Raw genomic sequence first — 21,957 nt, 5'->3', positions numbered from 1 at the left:
TCCTATGGCCTCTAGCAAAACTCATCGCACACATTCCCTTTTGCTAGGGCGAAAAAGAACATATGAATCACTGTTTTTTCAAAAAAGATTAATAACGTAACTATTCTATATTTGGGTTCAATATTTTATTTTGTGTCTTCTATCGGTAGAAATTTATTGGCCATTGATTTGTATTTTTTTTAATGCTCAAATGAATTAGGTGTATTATAAAAATAGATAGATTCAATTAATAATTTTTTTCTGTTAAGATTTTTTTTTTCTAAAAAAAATTAGTTATAATTAATATTAACTGTGTTACAAAAAAAAAAGTATATTCAAGTTAGTGAAGTTCGCCACTTTTTTATATAATATCTCCTTATAAATGATTTCACTTTTTGATTCAATGCTAGGTATAGTTGAAAAAAGAATGACTTTTGCTTGACAAATGTTAAATCTATTAATATATAATAGGAGACAAGTAATGGTTCTATGCTCGACACGTGTAGCAGTTTCTTGAATGACAGGTGGCATGCAGGGTAAGTAAGAAATTTAAGCAACATACAATGGGTAAATCTGACATTACAATACACATGAAGTAAACCAGTCATATATATAATTCAAATATCCACTTTTTGTCATTAAACAATCCTGGCGGGAGACCTGAAACTCTCCACTACTTCTCAACCTGGTAGGAGACCTGAAACGCAATGGATGAACATTTTGATTTAGTATCAGATGTGAACGCCAAAAAACTTGCATGGAATTTCAAAGTATTTGTAATAAGGGTGTGGACAACTCCAAACAAGTTCAATGTCAACGAGATTGGCTCCATCGAAATGGTACTTCAAGATAAACAGGTAGGAGCATTTATTACAAAAACATAACTGTGCTTTATATGTCATTGTTGTGACTTAAACATGTTAAAGATATACTCACTCTTTAAGTATTCACTTCGTTGTCACAGGGTGGCAGGATTTATGCAACCATACCAAGATCACTGGCAAAGAAATACATTAGTGTTATTCTTGAGTTCCACATGTATACTATGAGTAACTTCATAGTTGTTGACAACATGACCAAGAAAAAAAACGGTGTTAGTAGGTGGGTACTTGTGTTTTCACATAGAACAAGGGTTGAACATATAGAGAATCCAACTTTTCCTTTGGAAGCATTTCGATTTAGGAACCTTGCAGAGATGCATACAGTCGAGAAAGTAGAGGATCTTGAACTGTTTGGTGAGTCTAATACTATATGTAATGATATATAGATATGCAGAAAATTTATAACCACTTGAAAAGCCATATCTAAAAGTGTGTGTCTTATTGTTTTGTAGATATAATTGGAGAAATTGTTGGAAAGGAAGATCCAAGAGAATTAGTAACTAGCAAGGGAATAGAGACTAAGCGCTTGGTTGTTATTGTGGAAGACTTGGAGTAAGTTCTATGTGTTTTTATTAAGAGATGTATGTTGTTTATTTGGTTTTTTTATTTATATAGTAAGCTTGAATTCCTGGGGCTGATGACAGGAAGAACAGGTTAAGTTGTACTCTCTTTGGCGAAACTGTTGACCAGATACTCCCTCACCTTGATGAAGATCGACTTGAACCACTTATTGTGATCCTCCAATATTTTAAAGCAACCAGATGGAATGGCAAAACTTCAGTGCAGAGCCACTTTGAACTGTCCAAGGTCCATGTCAACCCAGAACTAAAAGAAGTTATGTCATTCAAAAAAAGGTCAGTACATTTTAAAAAGAAGTTGAATGTTTTGTGGTCATATAACATTGTTTTCAAGGGTAGGTTATCAATAGCTTAGATTCTGCAGCCTTTTATTCGAAGCTACTAGCTTATCAAATTTACCTTTTAAAATATAATTTTATATTCATGTAACACATTTTTTTGTTGAACAAAATGAAAAAAAGAATATTTTAAAATAAAATTTTCTAATAATGTAACGCATTTTTTTGTTGAACAAAATGAAAAAGAATATTTAGTTCCTATAAAGTTCTTCCAAAATAAGATAACCAGTTAAAAAAGGTTATCTTTTAACTATTAACAGATATTTTGTCAAACCAAATATACAAAATGATTGAGCATCCATAATTATCCTTTCAAATTTGAAAAAAATGCAAAAATGTTCCAGCTTCAACTTTTCAGTGGTTATGCATTGGATTTAGTTTACATTCCTTTAAACTAATGCTGCCTAGATAATTAAGTCACATTAAAATGTCGAATATACTATTTAAAAGATAGATCAATATATAAACATTCTGAAAATAATTCAAACACACACAGATTTGGTTTGGTAACACACAGAGATTTGGTTTGGTAACAGTATGTTGTCTAACCATTTAACACGTGAATTGCAGCCTAATGAGCGGCTCTGAGTCAACTTCAGTGAGGATTAGCCATCAATCGACCCAAAGTTCATGGGTTGGGACTGATGAGCTCAACAATGGCACGGCTATTGTGAAAACGATCGAACAAGTTTTGAAGTCTGTTGAGGTAAAAGTTATTGTAATTATGAATTTTAATGCTGTTTCAAAAATCAGATAAGCTATTAGGTAAAAGGTCTTAATGTGTGTAATGCTTCCCAGGAGGGGCCAACCTGGATTGCAGGTACTATTGTCTCAATCAATGCTGGGAAGGATGATTGGTTTTATAAAGCATGCAGGCGATGTCCAAAAAAGGTGGAAACTCCTATTGGGAATAGGTACGAATGTGCAAAGTGTGGCCACACCCATGGTTGTGCAGCACTCAGGTGTGTGTTCTTAATTTGAGTGATTATTAACAATTAGCATCTTCATTTTACTTGATATTTGTGATCTTTGTACTAAAACTATTATTGCTATTATCACGTGAAACAATAGATATAAGGTTGAGGTCATGGTCTTTGATGGTACCGGAAGCATTACATTGTTGTTGTGGGACAGAGAAACCAACCAGCTGTGTGGGAAAACAGCTGAAAAAATTGTAGAAGAGGATGTATATAGCACACCAAATCCTTATGCTATTAGGGATTAAAGTTATAATTTTGTTTTTCAAAATATTATAAATTATATACACACAAATACATCTAATTATTGATTGGGATTTCAGGATGCTAAAGAGGATGAATACCCTAAAAGTCTAGACAACATGATGGATAGAATGGTGCTTTTCAAAATCAATGTGAAAAGTGGTAACATAAAACACTATGATCAGATTTACACAGTCATGAAAGTGTGTGATGATGAAGAAACAGTTGCAAAGAACAAGCCTCAGCAAATGGACGTTAGCACATCTATGAACATCACTGTACGTGTATACCGATTCCACTTTAATAAGTTGATGTTTTTCCAGACCATACAATTATTTTTTTTTTATCAAAATGTACATTAATATCTAATTACGAGTAGGGTTTCACTTTAAATAGGAGAATAGAGGTAGCAACACGCTGGAGATGTCCGGACATGTTGTTAATCTTAAGAATGATAATGATCCTCAGCTTACTGTGGTAAGTATATGCACGTGTTTTGAATATATAAAAAAACGTGATTTAGGTTCTGAAATTATTCTAAATGAACTGTTATGCATGTCTTTGTGTAGGATTCTATGGAAGACTGTGTTGAAAGTCTCAAATACAAAACACCAGCTAAAAGAATTGCCGGCAGTTTGAAGTATGGTTCGGTTGTTGATGAAGAATGCCAGCTTTCAACAAATAGGTTCACCCGAAAGGGAGGGAAAAAACTAAAGTCTCAAACATCTGAGGCGGATAATTAAGTATTAACTAAAGTTGACAAAGCTATTTAATATTGATTGTATTTGTTTAACCATAGACTATTTGTTTTGGAAGATGTTCTATGTTTGGGGATCAGAAGACTTGCTTATGTGCAATGATATCCAAAAAACAATGTATTATCGTGAATATATTTTGAATGAGACTTATATTATATATGATTTATAATATTATGTTATGGTGTATGAAAATATATGTCTTAAACATAATCCATGATGAGTAATACCTTACAAAATTGGAACACAGAGAAATTGATGTTAGAACTTATTTTTTACGTGATGGATTATAAGTTAACACAAATTTGACATTATATTAAATACAACTAACCTCCTAAATGGGAGTTTCTAATTTACAAGGACTATTTACATATTGACGACGACTATTGATATAGTCAAGTAATCCAAAATATCACTTTTTTTTAGAGTTTATTTCTCATTTGTGTGATGCTTGGGAAGCCTATTCATAATAGTTAACGCGAGTTATAGAATGGTGTACAAAGGACAAAAAACTATTAATTAAACTTCATTCTTTAACCATGTATAATTATGGTGCAAAATGATTTTCAACCTTGGAGAAGCTATATCTAAAGCCATATCTAAAATGTGTTTCTCAAATTGCAAGGTAAATAACATAGAAAAGCAGATTGGTTTTTGAATGGGAATTCAATTTATGAAAAAGTAATAGAAACTATTAATTAAACTCCATTCTTTAGATATGGCTTATTATTGTGCTGAAAAAAATTTTAATAATAAAAAATGCTACGTAAATGAAATAGAAGATTATATTGGTTTTTAACATCTTTTTATGACAAGGTCCATAAAGGGATGTCTGACTAATTATAGTAGCAATCCCAATAAAAACTTTCAACATCTTTTTATGACAAGGTCCATAAAGGGATGTCTTTCAAATAAGATATGATCCTCATTCAGTAAGATAAAGTTGATGGATCCTTATACAGATTAAGTTAAAAAATTCTTCTCGACAATTACAATGATGAAAGACCCCATATATGATTTTTAGAGATAGTTCAACAGGTTTCACTAATAAGTAGAAACGAAAAAGCAAAGGATCTAAAGGCATAAAGAAATTGGATAACTTGAATAAAATAATATATCTACTAATTGCTCGACTAAGTGACAAGAAATATAAATATTTTTTTTTCAGATAGAATATGGGTACAGCTATCGTATGTTATACGCATAAACCCTAAAAGTTTTATAATGAAAGTAGAAATGTTTCAGAATGAGGGTCAAATCAGGGGTAAAGCTTTATAATGAAATTAGAAATATTTCAGAAGGAGTGTCAAACCAAGAGTAAAGTACTTGCAACAAGGATAGTCATTTGAATGGCATAATCTTTGAAAGTTTCAAATGGCATAACCGATCAAGTTGATACAATAAAAAAGGTTAGCTGACAAAGACGATACATTATATTGCATAGCCAAGGATGCTGCAGCATTGGCTTTTACATACACTATCACCCATAAATCCAATTTCATGTTTATTTTGTTCACACGCATTTGGAAGTAAATTCATCGGGTTTCTAAATTATGATGGTTTCAACAGTCAACGCATTTACACATTTAGAGCACCTGGAAAATTAGGGTTATTTTTCAATGAATTTGAAAGTTAGGGTTATTTTTCAGAGAATATCAAATTGAATTTTAGTTGTATTTTTTTTAGGGCTATATTCTAAGACTCTAAAAGATATCATGATGTGGTCCACAAGCAAATTGAATTCTCATAATATGACTTAATAAGAATTTCTCCATCTATACAATACAAGGATTATACCTGCATAAAGAAAGATCTTACTAAGTTTTATGGAGCAGGATAAAAAATATTAAAAAATCATAAAACACACAACATTGGCAACCAAGGAGATAATTACTATCATCTATTTCCAGTGATCCAATCACGAATCCACATAAATATTATTAAAGAATATATATTCAAACTCATTTACTTTTACCAAGAGTTTGTAGTTCATTCTCATCAAATTTTTTTTTCCGAAGAGGATATACAAAGATAGACGTAAAATCATTATGACATATACATATTAAGTAATCATATATACATAAAAGTATGTATGCATTAGCCAATTGACTTTTTTTACTTTTCTAAGCATTCAAATATAAGAAAATGAAAGCAACTTTTGCTGGTTTGGGTTATAAATATAATCAGTCTTCTGTCTCTTTAGTCAACTCAAAGCACATTGCACAATAGATACATATTAAGTAATCATATATATAAAAGTATGTGTATATTAGCCAGAAAATTTTTTTACTTTTCTAAGCATTCAAATGTAAGAAAATAAAGGCTGACACTTAGATTTAATGCAACTATTGTTCTTAGAAAAGCTGATCTTGCTGGTTTGGATTATACATATAATCAGTCTTCTCTCTTTAGTCAACTCAAAGCACATTGCACAATAGATACATATTAAGTAATCATATATATAAAAGTAACTTTACATTAGCCAGAAAGTTTTTTTACTTTTCTAAGCATTCAAATGTAAGAAAATAAAGACTGATTTTGTTGTAAGTATCGACAGATTATAACAAAAGTAATGGGCATTTGAAAATCACTACAGATTATAACAAAAAGCAATGGGCATTTGAAAATCACTGTATAGATGCGATGCAAGTATCGATGCATGTAAATGCTCATTGTTATAGACTAATCAACTACAACGTAAATAAAAAAACAAAAATATGTATTATGAAGTAGACTAAACCCTTTAAAACAGCTACAGTATTGCATGAAATACACTTCGTATCATTCTGTATATAAATGACATCCAATCCAATGGACACAAACACAAAACATAAACACTTCTCTCTATTTAAAAACTTCACCAAGATGCTTTTAAGCTGCAAAAAGAGGGATCTTACTAAGTTTTATGGAGCAGGATAAATAAGATTAAATAGTCGTAAAACACATAAGACTGGCAATCAAATCATAATGACTATCAACTATTTCCAGTGATCCAAGCACGATTCCACATAAATAGTTTTAATATATATTCGAACCCATTGACTTTTACCAAGAGTTTGTAGCCCATTCTTATCAAATTCTTTTTTTTTTTTTGAAGAGGATATACAGAATAGCAGTAAAATCATTATGACATATACATATTAAGTAATCATATATATAAAAGTATGTATACATTAGCCAAAAAGTTCTTTTTGCTTCTCAAAGCATTCAAATATAAGAAAATGAAAGCTACTTTTGCTGGCATTCTTTATACGTATAATTAATCTTTTTTCTTTAGTCAAATCAAAGCACATTGCACAACAAATACATATTAAGTAATCATATATATAAAAATATGTATACATTAGCCAAATTTTTTTTTTTACTTTTCTAAGCATTCAAATATAAAAAAATGAAAGTTGATTTTGCTGGTTTTGTTTTTGCAACTAATCAGCCTTTTATGTCTTTAGTCAATGCAACGAAGTCATAACAAATGTGTGCAAGGATCAGCATAGTTACCAACCACTATATGTAATTTTTTGGAGACTACACATTTGGTCAATTAAACAATTATTTTTATAGCTTTATAGGTTAAAAAGTGACAATTAATAATTAAGTTAAAAAGTCACAGCTATATAAGGAGAATCAGCAAATGGCAATGTGTATATCTTCTTGGTTAAATGTGCAAACCAGATGTTATATCACATCACTTAACATGTTTCATGTTTTAGGTTAACAAATATATAAATAAAGCATGGACAGATTATAACAAAAGCAAAGCCATGGTATTTGGAAATCACCATACAGATATGATGCAAGTATCGATGCATGTAGCCATGTAGTAGATAGTTGTTATAGACCTTGGACAAAAAAGTAAATAAAAAAAGGAATATATGTATTATGAAGTAGTCTAAACCCTTCATAATAGATTTAGGATTGCATGAAGTACACCTCCTATCATTCTATATATAAACGACATCTAATCCAATGGATACAAGCACAAAACATAAACACTCCTCTCTACTTAGAAACTTCACTAAGAAATTTACAAGCTGCATTTCACAAATGAGTGGCATTTCTCCAAAAAAAAATCCATTACCATATCTTGGTGATGACTTAGTATGGAAGATCTTAACTAAGGCTGATCCTAAGACTGTTGGCAGGTGTAGGACACTCAACAAGTCTTGGAATTTCAGGCTTAACACACCATACTTTGTGAAGCAGAACTGGGCTGAACAAAAGGGTCAAAACATCAATGTCATTGTTGGTGTTGGGAACCCTCCAGCAGACGAAAATTCTCAATGGTTCATTCGTGCTGATGTAAATGATGGAGTGCACTCGCAGCTAAACCTTCCAATTGTGATCAACCAACTTGGTTTTTACTCACTTATTGGCTCAGACCATGGAGTTCTTTGTATAAAATTATCTCAAGGAGGACTTAACTCAAGGCTACTCATATGGAATCCACTCACTGGAATGATGAAATATGTATTTGATGAGTCCAAAAAACACTCCCGTCATCATGTTTCAGTTTTTGCATTTGGGTATTTGTATGATTCCATGGAGTATCGAATTGTGCATGTCTTTAAGCGCCATTACATACATAGGACCTTGGGCTGGAGTTTATATTGTTCATTTGAGAATGACTGGTGTGATTCCGGATCATTCACCAGTGACGTCCAAAAGTTGGGGCCAAAATCTATCATTGTTGATGGAATTGTTTACTGGATTGGCTGGGAAGGAACCAACTTCACTGAACCATCACTGATAATATCTTTCTCCATGATACAAAGGCAGTTTTTTGAAAGCATTATTCCAATTGATGCAAGATCAACCTATCACTCTCTTACAAATCTGCATGATGGGGTTGGTTTTATACCCTATCGTAATATAGGCTTCTCAAGGGAAGTTATAGTTTGGGAAATTAAGCATGATGGACAGGACAAGCTTAATTGGGATAAGAGGATCCGAGTTACAGGACTTGGCATTCCTTACAATCCATCTATGTTCATCGGAAAGGATATCATTTCCATCATGGAGTGTAGGAGTCGTTTTGGGGGATCCAATGATGCTGATAGGACAGATCTTTTGCTTTCAAGACTTAAGTGGAACGGAGCTAGGAGGGAGCACCTGATGCACCGTACTTGGCAACAAAATGTACACGTCAAGTCCATGACCATGCACTCTGAAAGTCTCTATATTGTGTAACCAAGCTTATGTTTCCAAAAAATTTGTTGTGTCTATCTATGTTATTGTATTTTGTTTTAGGTCAGAGCATCCTCAGTTGTTATAGTGGATGCATAATGATAGTTAGTTTCTTATTTGTCTTGGTTCTGAGTGTATGGTTTTGTCAAAGAAACTCTCGAGTTTACAATATTTTATAAGAAAGCAGAATATAATCTGCAGGGTATTATATTATAGTGTATTAGGTCATTGCTTAGGGTATTATATTATAGTGTATTAGGTCATTGCTTAGTGTGATTTCCTAGAGTGTCTTGGCTTAGTATCTACTCATTAATATAAATAGTTATAAGATTTGGTTGTAACACCAATATTGCGAGTGTTTATGTCCACACAATAATATAGATCTCTGAACACTCATACGCATTTTTAATTTGAGCTCATACAGTCGATAGTAACTAAGTTAAACACAAAGAAATATAAACCATTTGGAAACGGTTTTGCAAATAGTTACAATAAGCTTGGCCACCACAAATATAGTAGGATAAAAAAACTGTAATGGAGGCTAAATTACTAAGAAAGTTGATTACTTAGATATTAAAGGCAACATGAGGGTATAAAAAGACTATCAAAACATAACACAAAAAGGAGTAAGCTTGGATAATAGAAATTTTTTAAACATTTTTAATGGTCAAGTTTATAATATCAAAAGAGTCAAAATAGAAGTAAAAAATGAATAAATAATTAAAAGATAAACTTTACCCCTAAAAGAAACAGGATCTTTTTAGTTATTAATATATTGTGTTTTGTAGTCCACAAAGAAGGAATCAAAACACTATGGTTAAAACCAGAATATTAATGCAAATTGAATTAAACCATAAATGCAGATATTAGCACGAAGAAGGAATCTATACATCAATAATTCATAAAAAACAATATGGTTAAAACCAGAATATTAATGCAAATTGAATTAAACCATAAATGCAGATATTAGCACGATATAGTGGTGAATCAAAAAATTAATCAACCTAAGAACTAGGTCAAGAGGCAAGGGAAAAAAAAATACAGTGGGGTATATAAGAAACAAAGATAACACCAGCATTGAGATAGTAGTTTAGGTTTCTTTAGTGAGTGAAGACGTTTACCAAAATATCCAAACCAGTAGAAATTTCAACAATACATGTGTAGCTAACAAAATACTGTGGCTGACCGTGTGTGGCTAAAGAAACTTTAAACTAGAAGTTATATGTAGGACTACTGTTAAAATGGACCAAAACTCCTCATTCATATCTAGGTGTAAAAGGAAGATTATCATGGATGACAAGAGAAAGAAGTTGAAGACATCACAATCAGACTCTCAGAGGACATTGTACACTCGAGTACCTCTGCAGCAAATCTTCCATAGCTCATCTTCACAAGAATCAGGTGCGTAAATTTTTAATAAAAAATAGTGAAATCTGTGCAATGTTCATCACTATATAATGTCCACTTAGATAATATCCTAAAGACGAAAATTTGGTAGTATTCTTAATAAGGTTCATCATATTCTGAAGTATATGGAATATGCTATGTAACCATGTATGGGATATCAACATGCCTCAAAAACCTAAGATGGACTTTTTTTTCAGATAAACTTGAACAAAGGATGACTGGAAGAAGCTCAAGGTCTTCTATCTCAAGTGTTACAGTAGAAGAAAAAAAACAAGGGCACAATGAAGCAGCGAGTAACATAACATTTGAAGTTCTTTAGATTAGCAAACTGTCTTACAAAAATGGATTCACTTTATACTCGATTTCTATGCAGAAATTTTAGAAAAAGGAAGAGAAACTCATTATGGAACTCATTACAAGGATAAGGAAAATTATGATACTGCAAAACACCACTACATAGACTCCGGCAGCTTAGGTACGTCCAAAAGGTCCCCATTAATTACTATAGCAATTTATCATGAGTGTGTGGGTGGCAGTGGTCATGGTGCTCATTCGAGAGGCTAGATATTTTGATATGGTTAACTCATTTTCTATAGATTTTTCCAACAGGTTGAACTGTTTTTCATAATATAGTGTCACGACTTGATTATTAGATCTAGACAAACTGTTAAAAAAATAGCAATCCCGGATACGGGGTTTTTATGAAGTCAGCAGATAAAAATTTTGTGGGATGTAAAGCTTGGAAATGACATGTATTGTGTTAACCCTATAGGTAACATAAGTGCAGAGACGACGAAAATTTGCAGGAGGGAAAGGGCTCTTAAGCTGGCTGAAAAAAGAAATGTGAATACTCGATCAGGTTAGTTCCAAGCTATTTATGTTGAGTACAATAATTTTTAACGACATTGATGCAAATGGTATGGTCCAAGTAGATATAGTTCAAAAGATAGATAATTTTAAGTGTACTATGCAAACGCATATAGTCCTGGGGGCATCAAATCTTCTCACACATGGTACACACACTCAGTTGATAATCTTCCTTTGTTTAGGGGTTGTTGCTTCGAGACTATTTAGTTCCTCAACTATAAACTAAATATATACACTCAAATCTTACTACCATATTTACAATTGAAAAATTTTATTGCAGAAACATATTCCAGGATAAATACGCGAACTCCAACCTCACTTAGAACCACGGCAAAAACTAGATTGCCACAAATTTTTAATTCAAATTCAAATGGATCAGGTCATGACGAGGGTGGCTCCATGGACAAGAGTAACGTAGCAATGGGTAAGAAAATTTATATACAATATTAAGTGGCAGATATTAGAGAAGGATTCCTAATTAATTGTGTTAATTAGAAAAAATTGTGAAAAAATGTCTTAGCTTCAACTTCAAAGTGGTTATGTATTGGATTTACTTCATATTCCTTTAAACTCACTCTGCATAAGTAATAAAGTAAAATTATTTAGCAAAACTGGCTATTATGTTAAAAAAATTCAATGAACACCTAAAAGTGATTCTCACAGACACAAAAGCTTGGATTTTACAGCCTTTTATTCGAAGCAACTAGCTTATCAAATTTACTTTTTAAAATATAATTTTCTAATAATGTAAAACATTTTTTTGTTGAACAAAATGAACAAGAATATTTAGTTCCCACAAAGTTCTCCAAAATAAGTAAACCAGTTAAAAAAGGTTATCTTTAAACAATAACAGATATTTTGTCAAACCAAATATTAAAAATTATTGAGGATCCAAAATTTTTTAAAAGAATACAAAAATGTTCCAGCTTCAACTTTTCAGTGGTTATGCATTGGGTTTAGTTTACATTCCTTTAAACTAAGGCTACCTAAATAATTAAGTAACCTTAAAATGACGAATATACTATTTACTTAATAGACCAAAATATAAACATACTGAAAATAATTCAAACACAAAGATTTGGTTTGGTAACAATATTTTTTCAAGGGTAGTTTATCAAAATTAAATTTCAAAAGATAGTGTTTTTAATTTCTTGAGGTTTATTTTTGTTAAGTCAGAGTAAAAATACATTTTTAATTTAATGAGCATAAGCAACATTTGTTTCATCAATTACTTTTACAGAATACCAAATACTATATATGCATAAACTTAACAGACTTTTTGGAGGAATAATCTAACTAAGTGACACAAGATAACTTTTTCCTCAAAACTATATCTTGACTTCATCTATTATGCAGCAAATCGACCAGCTACTAATGACGCATGCGCAAGCACGCCTCCAAATAATCCTAACGAAGGTATATGGCCGAAAATAACCTACCTTAATGTGCCACAAGTATGTATTGAATGTTAGTTTTCAGACAATTTGGCTAAGTTGTCTATTATCATGTAGAGTACTGGCACATGGGAGATGCAATTCATGAATGTCAATATTGCCATGCTTTGTTTTGGTACGATGAAAGGTCACAAAAACAATACAACACATCTACCCCTACATATACTCTCTGTTGCAGAGGAGGACAAGTTGAAATTCCTCAGCTCCAAGAAGCACCCAAGGTTTTGTATGAGTTGTTATATGGCGATGACATCAAAAGCAAGCATTTCCGTGAGAACATTAGGACTTATAACTCTATGTTCCAATTCACCTCGATGGGTGCCAAGATTGATCGAACTATAACAAACAGCAAAGGGCCACGCACGTTTATTCTATATGGAGAGAATTATCATCTGATGGGTAGCCTTATACCCGAAGAGGGGTGCATGGCAAGATTTGCACAATTATATGTGTACGATACACAAAATGAAATTCAAAATCGTATAGCAGTGATAAGGTGCGTAACGAAATTAAATATGGCCATGGTTATTATGTGTTGATTAAATCAATATGAAACTATTCATTTAACTAACACAATTACATAAATTTCGAAAATGATTGAACATGATACAGAGGAAAAGACAACAACAAAATACATGAAGATATTGTTAGAGATTTGAAGAAGATGTTGGACGATAACAACGTGTTGGTCAAGGCATTTCGAATGGTTCGGGAGTCTATAGGACCTGACTACACATCCACAGTGAAGTTGAGGTTGTTTGGCAAACGGGGTAAAGATGGTAGGCGATATAACCTACCATCCACTAATGAGGTTGCTGCGCTGATAGTAGGCGACTTTGATTTTACCAAAACTGATAGAGACATTGTGGTTGAAACACATAGTGGGAGGCTACAACGAATTAATCAGCTAAATCCAGCCTATTTGGCATTGCAGTACCCTTTATTGTTTCCATATGGAGAGGATGGATTCAAGGAAGACATTCCTCTAAATAAAAAAAGTGGTAAAGAAGATAAGGGTAGGCAAGAGGTCTCAATGAAGGATTTTTTTGCGTTCAGGATCCGAGAAAGGCTAGCCGATGCATCTCCATTGCTCTATTCAAGAAGGTTATTTCAGCAATTCTTGGTAGACGGATTCTCCATGATTGAGTCAGCCAGACTAAATTACATTCGGCTTGATCAAGAAAAGTTTAGGTGTGAAATGTACAAGGGCTTATCCGAAGCAGTGTTAAGTGGGGAAACTAGACCTGCGTCAAGAGGAAAACGTATCATCCTGCCTTCTTCATTCACGGGAGGGCCTAGGTACATGATACAGAACTACCAAGATGCAATGGCGATTTGCAGGGTGGTTGGCTATCCAGACCTTTTTCTTACATTCACATGTAATCCGAAATGGCCTGAATTAGAAGATTTTCTTAAGAATAGAGAACTACATGCAGAAGACCGACCAGACATGGTATGTAGAGCTTTCAAAGTTAAGTTGGACAAACTTATCCAAGACATCAGAAAGAACCAAATATTTGGGCGCGTTAGTGCAGGTAAACAATGTCCCGTTACCTACTCTTTAATATTAATATGCATGTTTTTTAGCTTTTCCAATACGTGTATGTTCGTTGTGGAGATATTTTGACTTTTTATGCAACCAATCATTTTATACAATAAAAAATTAACTTCTTCTATCACACGTTTTTAAACAAATCCACACTAGAAATTTCTATTTCCAAAAAATACCTTAACACATATACACAAAACCCTTTATAAATTAAAATGTGTGATGTGAAGATTTTTGGATGAAAAGAAAATATGGAACTGTAAAAATAGGGAACTAAATTACTGTTGAATTCACCTGCAGCCTAAGATGGCTACATTTTTTATATATTTCAGTTCCAGTGAAGTTTTTGAAACTATAAATTGCGAATTCCATTCAATTATAAAAAGTTTGCTAGATTTGTATGAATAAAGAGACAATCATTTATGAAATTAACCAGCGTTGTCGTTTTTCATCATATAACTATGTAAAAGCATCTCCTGTATTAACTAATGGGAAGTACACAATGTCTAAGAACCTGTATACATGTGTTTGTACATAATCTCCTTTGCAGTTGTGTATACAATCGAGTTTCAGAAGCGCGGTCTCCCTCATGCACATATTCTGTTGTTTCTACATCATGATGACAAGTTTCCAACGGGAGAAGACATAGACCGGATCATAAGTGCTGAGATACCCGACAAGGTCAACGATCCACTATATTACGAAGCAGTGAAAAAGCACATGATGCATGGTCCATGTGGTAGTTTTAGGAAAGATTCACCATGCATGGAAAATGGTCAATGCATGAGGCACTTTCCTAAGAGATTTGTTGCGAGTACTACTATTGATGAAGACGGTTATCCGGTTTATAGGCGCAGGGATGATGGCAAAATAATAACCAAATCAGGTGTGGAACTTGACAATCGATATGTCGTGCCTCACAATAGGAAGTTATTATTGAAATATGGTGCTCACATAAATGTTGAATGGTGTAACCAGTCAAGATCGATTAAGTATCTATTTAAATACGTCAATAAAGGCCACGACCGTGTAACAGCTTCATTTTACAAAAGTGCCACAAGTGATGCGGATAATGATCAGTGTGATGAAGTTAGTATGTATTATGATTGTAGGTACATATCCCCGTGTGAAGCTGCATGGAGAATTTTCGGGTATAGCATTCATTATAGGAACCCTTCTGTGGTAAGGCTAGGCTTTCACCTTCCTGGTGAACAACCAGTGATATTCAAAGACGATGAAAACCTGGATGACGTTGCTAGGAAAGAGTCTGTGAAAGAATCCATGTTCTTAGGATGGTTCGAGGCAAACAAAAAATACCCTGAAGCTCGATCTTTGACGTATGTGGAATTTCCTTCTAAGTTTGTATGGAAGGCTAATACTAGAAAATGGTTTCCAAGAAAATCTCATGTAGTTATTGGCCGTATTTTCTTTGTACCTCCAGGATCAGGAGAAATTTACTACCTAAGACTACTTCTAAATTTTGTTAGAGGACCTACCAGTTATGAACAAATTAGAACTATTGATGGTGTTATCTACTCGACATTTCGAGATGCATGCTATGCATATGGACTTTTGGCTGATGATAAAGAATACATTGATGCTATAGAGGAAGCAAGTCACTGGGGCTCAGGAGAATATTTAAGAAGGCTTTATGCAACACTCCTGTTTTCTAACTCGATGGCTAGGCCGGAGCATGTATGGGAAAACACACGGAGAATGCTATCTGATGACATTCTTCATCGGCAAAGAAGGTTACTTAACAATCAAGGTATGCTGTTATAGTTATTATTATTAATTGTAGAAAAATAAGTGTTCTTATCTTTGTATCAGTTTGTCAATACTATTAATGTTACTAGACAACTATCAGTATAATTCTATCAATAAATATTAGTTGACTTATGAATGTGCCAGATTATAATATATTTTTACTTCACAAAATAAAGTATGAATCTCATACAAAACAAAAAGACATGGACACAATTCCCTAAATTAACAATAAACATTACTAACAAAATAATATACACATGGATCAAAACAAATTCTTTTTAAATGACATACTTACCTCGAGGTGGTTGAGCCACAAATTATATCTGAAGTTGACTATGCACAAAATGTCTCCATGGTCATGAATGCTTATATCGAAGTGTACAATAGGGTGTATCCTTTTTCCTTATTCTGCATCTTGCTGTATATATGCCCTGCAAAAAATCCAATTCTATTAAGCATTGAAGATATCATAAGAAGCTGAAAATATATTGCTATATAGATAATATACATCCAAATAGCGGAGTTGAAAATATCCAATATAAATGTGGGAAATATAATAATCAACTACATGAGATAAAACAAACGTATATTTAACTAAATAATGATCTCGGTCATAATAAGACAGATGTAAATGTAATTGATGTATGTATTTTATTGCAAATTTTTATCTTCTTCAAAATCATACTATTACTTACAACGGTGTATACACTTTGTTGAACAGAATTACAAATTACAGATGAAGAATTATGGGATCTGACGTTGATAGAAATTGAAAAACTACTCAAGAGTTATAACAAGAGCTTAAGAGATTTTCCATCAATGCCATTCCCTGATATTGATACAAGTTTGATGCAAATTATGAATGGGGGAAACAATAAGTTGATTTCTGATGAGTTTCGGTACGATAAACGAATTTTGACTGCTGAACATGAAGTGTATGTACAACAACTTACAAACGAGCAAAAGAGAGCTTATGAAGAAGTGATGACAGCAGTGAATAGTGGGCAGGGTGGTGTTTTCTTTCTATATGGTTATGGTGGTACGGGAAAAACATTTCTTTGGAAGACACTTGCTGCAGCTATTAGGTCCAAGGGTCAAATCGTGTTGACAGTTGCTTCAAGTGGCATAGCATCCCTCTTATTACCCGGTGGTAGGACGGCACATTCTCGCTTTGCAATACCACTCAATTTGGATGAATTTTCAACATGCAACATAAAGCAAAATACTCCATTGGCTGAATTAATAATTAGAGCTAAGCTTATTGTGTGGGATGAAGCTCCTATGGTCAATAAACTTTGTATTGAAGCACTCGATAGGACCATGAGAGATATTTTGAGGTTCAACAATATTGCAAGCTTGGAACAACCATTTGGAGGAAAGACAGTGGTTTTTGGGGGTGATTTTCGACAAATACTACCAGTAATACCCAAAGGTAGTAGGCAAGAGATTGTCAATGCTACAATTAACTCATCATATATATGGGATAGTTGTAAGCTGTTGACTTTGACAAGAAACATGCGCTTACAAGCGGACAATAGCAATTGTGAAAACAATGACTTAAGAGAATTTGCTTATTGGATTTTAAGCATTGGAGATGGCAAATGTGGATCATCTATAGATGGTATTGATAAGATCAAGATCCCAGATGATATATTGATACATGATATATTGATACATGATTGGGATGATCCTATTAGTTCGATATGTAAAGCAACTTACCCTGAATTATTTTCCGGTTCAAGCTGTGTTTCACATGTAAAAGACAAAGCCATCCTCGCACTGACACTACAACTGGTAGATGAAATAAACAATTATATGATGAGTTTGAACCCATCCGAAGCTCAGACTTATTATAGTTCTGATACAGTTTCTGAATCTGAAACAAATAATGATATTTTGGCATCAATTCACACACCAGAGTTCCTAAACACTATTAGATGCTCAGGAGTACCAAACCATGAGATAACTGTTAAGGTAGGGACACCAATCATGTTACTAAGAAATATAGATCACTCAGCAGGTCTATGTAATGGCACACGATTGGTTGTGTCCAAACTTGGAAAGCACATAATAGAAGCAAAAAGTTTAACAGGGAAAGGAGCTGGCCAAAAAGTGTTTATTCCTAGAATGACCCTAACCCCTTCTGATCATAGGATACCATTTAAATTTCAAAGGCGACAATTTCCTATCATGGTTTCTTATGCAATGACAATTAACAAGAATCAAGGGCAGTCGTTGTCACATGTTGGTTTGATATTAAAAAAACCTGTATTCACACATGGACAACTATATGTTGCAGTTTCAAGAGTTACCAATAAAAGAGGACTCAAGATCATAATATGTCATGAAGAAAAAGAGAAGAAAGAAACAAACAATGTGGTGTTCAAAGAAGTATTTAGAAACGTTGTATAAGTAGTTTTATAATGCGAGTACCACCCATAAGGTATGTCCCAATTGCATGCTTCTTAGTTCAACATCCTCATATGTTTTTAATATATGGATATGTTCTAATTTCATGGTTTTTAGGTGGACGTATCAATGTATAATTCTTGGTTGTGGGTTAGTCAATCAAGTTAAAGGGAACATATAGGATCAGTAAGGTATTAAATGTAGCATTCCATCAGAATAAATTCCATTCGAATATATATATATATATATATATATATATATATATATATATATATATATATAGAAGCGCATTTTGTAATGTGCATAAAAGAAATTCACAATGATCTCTATATGGGATGGCAGACCATCCTTATAACAATATACCACAAATCCATCATAATTAACCTAACAGATCATTCTTTTTGCAGGTGATATTTTCAAACCAGATATGTTGAGTAGAAAAAGAGAGCAAGAATCCAAAAAATGACATTTTGGAATTAAAGTTCACAACCGCTTGCAGAAATAGCTCTAATCCTACTATATTAGCAAGTAAATCAGTTAGGTTGGCATTAAACATGTGAAAAGTATATGCTCAGATGTCGTTCATTTGGCATTAAACATGTGAAAAGTATATGCTCAGATGTCGTTCATTCAAATTCATCGACAGAACTCATGTCACATTTAGTGATTTTTTCTAACTAACAGTTAAAAAAGGTAGCATTCTCTTTCTTTATTTCAGGTGAATTTCATATTAAACCCCCAGAAAAGGAGTCACACAAGTAGAACAACTATATAGTATCCCCTCGATCAATCTGACCTCAAGATGGTGCATTTTGGTTTTTTATGACTTCACAAGAGCATTAGTTGGCCTTTCATAAGTCAAAAGATGGTGCATTTTTATTTTTTATGACTTCACAAGAACATTAGTTAGCATTTCATAAGTCGAGTCATGTTAACTTTAGTGCGTGTGGAAACAGAATATATGAAGTCTAAATTTAAAATTTGTTAGAACTGTGAGGATATAACTTTATTATCCATTATTTGATAAAGTAATTTTCTTAAAAATGTCTTTTTATAACATTTGAGGCAATCACTCTATCAGAATTTAACATCCATAATATGAAAAAATTATCTGTGATTATGCAGAAGACTATCTAAAATTTCATAACAATGTTACCGTTCAAGAGTAATATATATATAAGTAATATATATATAAACACCTGCTTGGCAAAAAAACGTGCTAGCAAACACATACACTAAACCAATGTTAAAAGGAGGGTATAAGATATGTTATAATACTTACACAATACATTTCGCAGATCTTGAGTATAGTTGGTTTGGTAACTTCCTAAGCTGCACAACAATTTAGAGCAACGATGATCAAACACACGGATAATTTATGGAAAACAAGAGAGAAGATACATTGCGCTAACAACTAATTCTTCAAGAGTTACTTTAAAATATAAAAGATGATGGCTACTCATTCTTCAAGAGTTACTTTAAAATATAAAAGATGATGGCTATTTAATTTAAACCTCTGCATAACTATATTGCATACATGTTAAAACTTTATATCATGGGACCATATCATAGTTGTCTTTCTCTATACCAACAAATTTTGGCAAGCCTTACATTAGAAGGATTCTTCGTTTCTGCCTCTGTGCTTTATATCATTTTCAATTGATAAAATAATATAAATGGAAAACACATTTTTAAAAACCAATTGACAAGTAGAATTAGAAATCCAAATCTGATCTCTTATTTTCATTTAATCAGCAAGATCCTCACTTAAATTAACATAAGAATACCAACAGCATCATAAAACAGCATCATAAAAGAGAGAGAGAGAAAAGGAAACTTAACATAACTTGAAAAAAGGAATAACACGTCTCCAACAGCATCAGAGCTCCACAGATCTGATATAAATTCAGAATTTCATTTCATCTTTTGAAATCCATTCTCACTCAAAGGAAATCAACGGTGAAATTACCATCAAAATTACTCTTCAACCGAACTAACACACCAATGCACACAAGCCAAAACTAACAACACCAGCAGATTACTCTTTGCATTTTTATTCAACTTCAAAATAGAACATTGCATTTGATACATTCTCGCAAAATAATGGAAAGTGATTATAATAGAATATAAATGGAAAAATACCTGTTCAGAGCGAACACAACTGGCATTAGATATCAAAATCTCTTATTGAAGTTCAGAATCCCTTTTCATCTCCTGAGCAGCATCTATGCTCAAATCAACGCTCAACAAGGAGAACAGCCATAACAAAAATATCAAAATTACTATTATGAGCATCATAGAAGAGATAGATGAAATTAAGAAAAATCAACTTTCATAGAAAAGGGAAAACAACCTGTCCAACACGAATACAAGTAGCATTGAACCTCCAAGACCACAATTTATTTTTATCTTTTGAGCCGCATTTTCACCCAAACAAAGCTTCAACAAAGAGACAAAAACGTCATCAAAATTTCTCTTCACCCGAAGAAACACACCAACGCACACAAGCAAATAGTAACACCACCATAAATTAAATTTAAAATAGTTGAAGCTTAATCAGATCACAATTTTACCAACGCATCTACTAATTGTAACATTTTTTCAATGGTTATTTTTTACAAACAACAAATTGTTTCTATCCACTTATATCAGGAACAGTTATATCGGAATGGTGACCAGCATACGGTTTTCGATAATATATTAGCAATAATCAAGACTAAAAAGTAAATTCATAAAGAGATCACACATCACCTCAATTAAGTTTCGGTGATCTTTTTCCCCACCATTTTTTTTTGCTGGGCCAATCTGATCATTTTGGAACACATAATTAAACTCAAACATTACGAAACCATAACAAACATACAAAAGTTAACGCCTTTTACAATTGTAATATGAAAATGCAGATCCCAAAGAATTTTCAAACCGATCACTGAATCGTACCTGATGCATGCAAGCTTTTCCCCAAAAACTGTGTTCAAGCCAGCCTTGAGCGAGTTTTTTCAACATCTTTAGTGATATCGCATTCAACAATACATGATTGATTCTGAAATTTCATTTTCGAAGAAAATAAAAGGATTTTTTCAAAGTGATTATAATTACAAGTATCTGCAGCTACTCATTATATATATAGTGGGTCATCTTGATTTAGTGGCACCCATGCGGTGAAACGGTAGGTGAGAATTAATTTTCATTAAATGAATGGGAGGTAGAGATGGTAATAGGATATAATCAAGACACAGCTGTGATCTACTAGAAGAAGAAAGAAGAAGATAGGAGGACATGTGTAATCTTTTATCAAAATTTATTACAAATAGTTGACATCTGTCAAAATATCAACATGTCTTTTTTATAAGCTAATTGGGCTTTTTGTTATTGGAGTGACACATGACATAAAAAAAATATAATGAATTAAAGAGCTGACACCTAAGTGAGTTCCATGCATTGTCATTCTCATTTTGTATGCAAATGTATTTTAAAATTATCATATGCTATATTAGTACATACTATATTACTATTCGTATTGGCACTATATTATTATATTACTATAATTATTATGAAATTATTATATT

At 32.7% G+C, this 21,957-nt stretch overlaps 1 non-coding gene across 9 annotated transcripts; it reads right to left on the bottom strand.

The window, feature by feature from the left end:
* Positions 1-411: 411 nt before the first annotated feature.
* On the bottom strand, positions 412-21,580 carry LOC112766676 (uncharacterized). Of its 9 annotated transcripts, none has more exons than XR_011875059.1 (11): positions 21,329-21,580; positions 21,140-21,193; positions 20,742-20,827; positions 20,531-20,613; positions 20,231-20,283; positions 19,671-19,720; positions 17,699-17,770; positions 16,275-16,410; positions 1,563-1,685; positions 916-976; positions 412-676 (listed from the first exon to the last, which is right to left on the bottom strand). It is a non-coding gene; the product is annotated as an uncharacterized protein (transcript). The 9 variants fall into 9 exon arrangements; XR_011875061.1 differs by having other exon boundaries at positions 20,236-20,283; XR_011875063.1 differs by having other exon boundaries at positions 20,531-20,630; positions 21,329-21,485.
* Between the last annotated feature and the right edge of the window lie 377 nt (positions 21,581-21,957).

The sequence above is a fragment of the Arachis hypogaea genome, chromosome 17 (assembly GCF_003086295.3).
Source record: "Arachis hypogaea cultivar Tifrunner chromosome 17, arahy.Tifrunner.gnm2.J5K5, whole genome shotgun sequence".
Taxonomy (NCBI): domain Eukaryota; kingdom Viridiplantae; phylum Streptophyta; class Magnoliopsida; order Fabales; family Fabaceae; genus Arachis; species Arachis hypogaea.
Note: the sequence above shows the minus strand (reverse complement) of the source record. Positions and strands in the feature narration are given on the sequence as shown.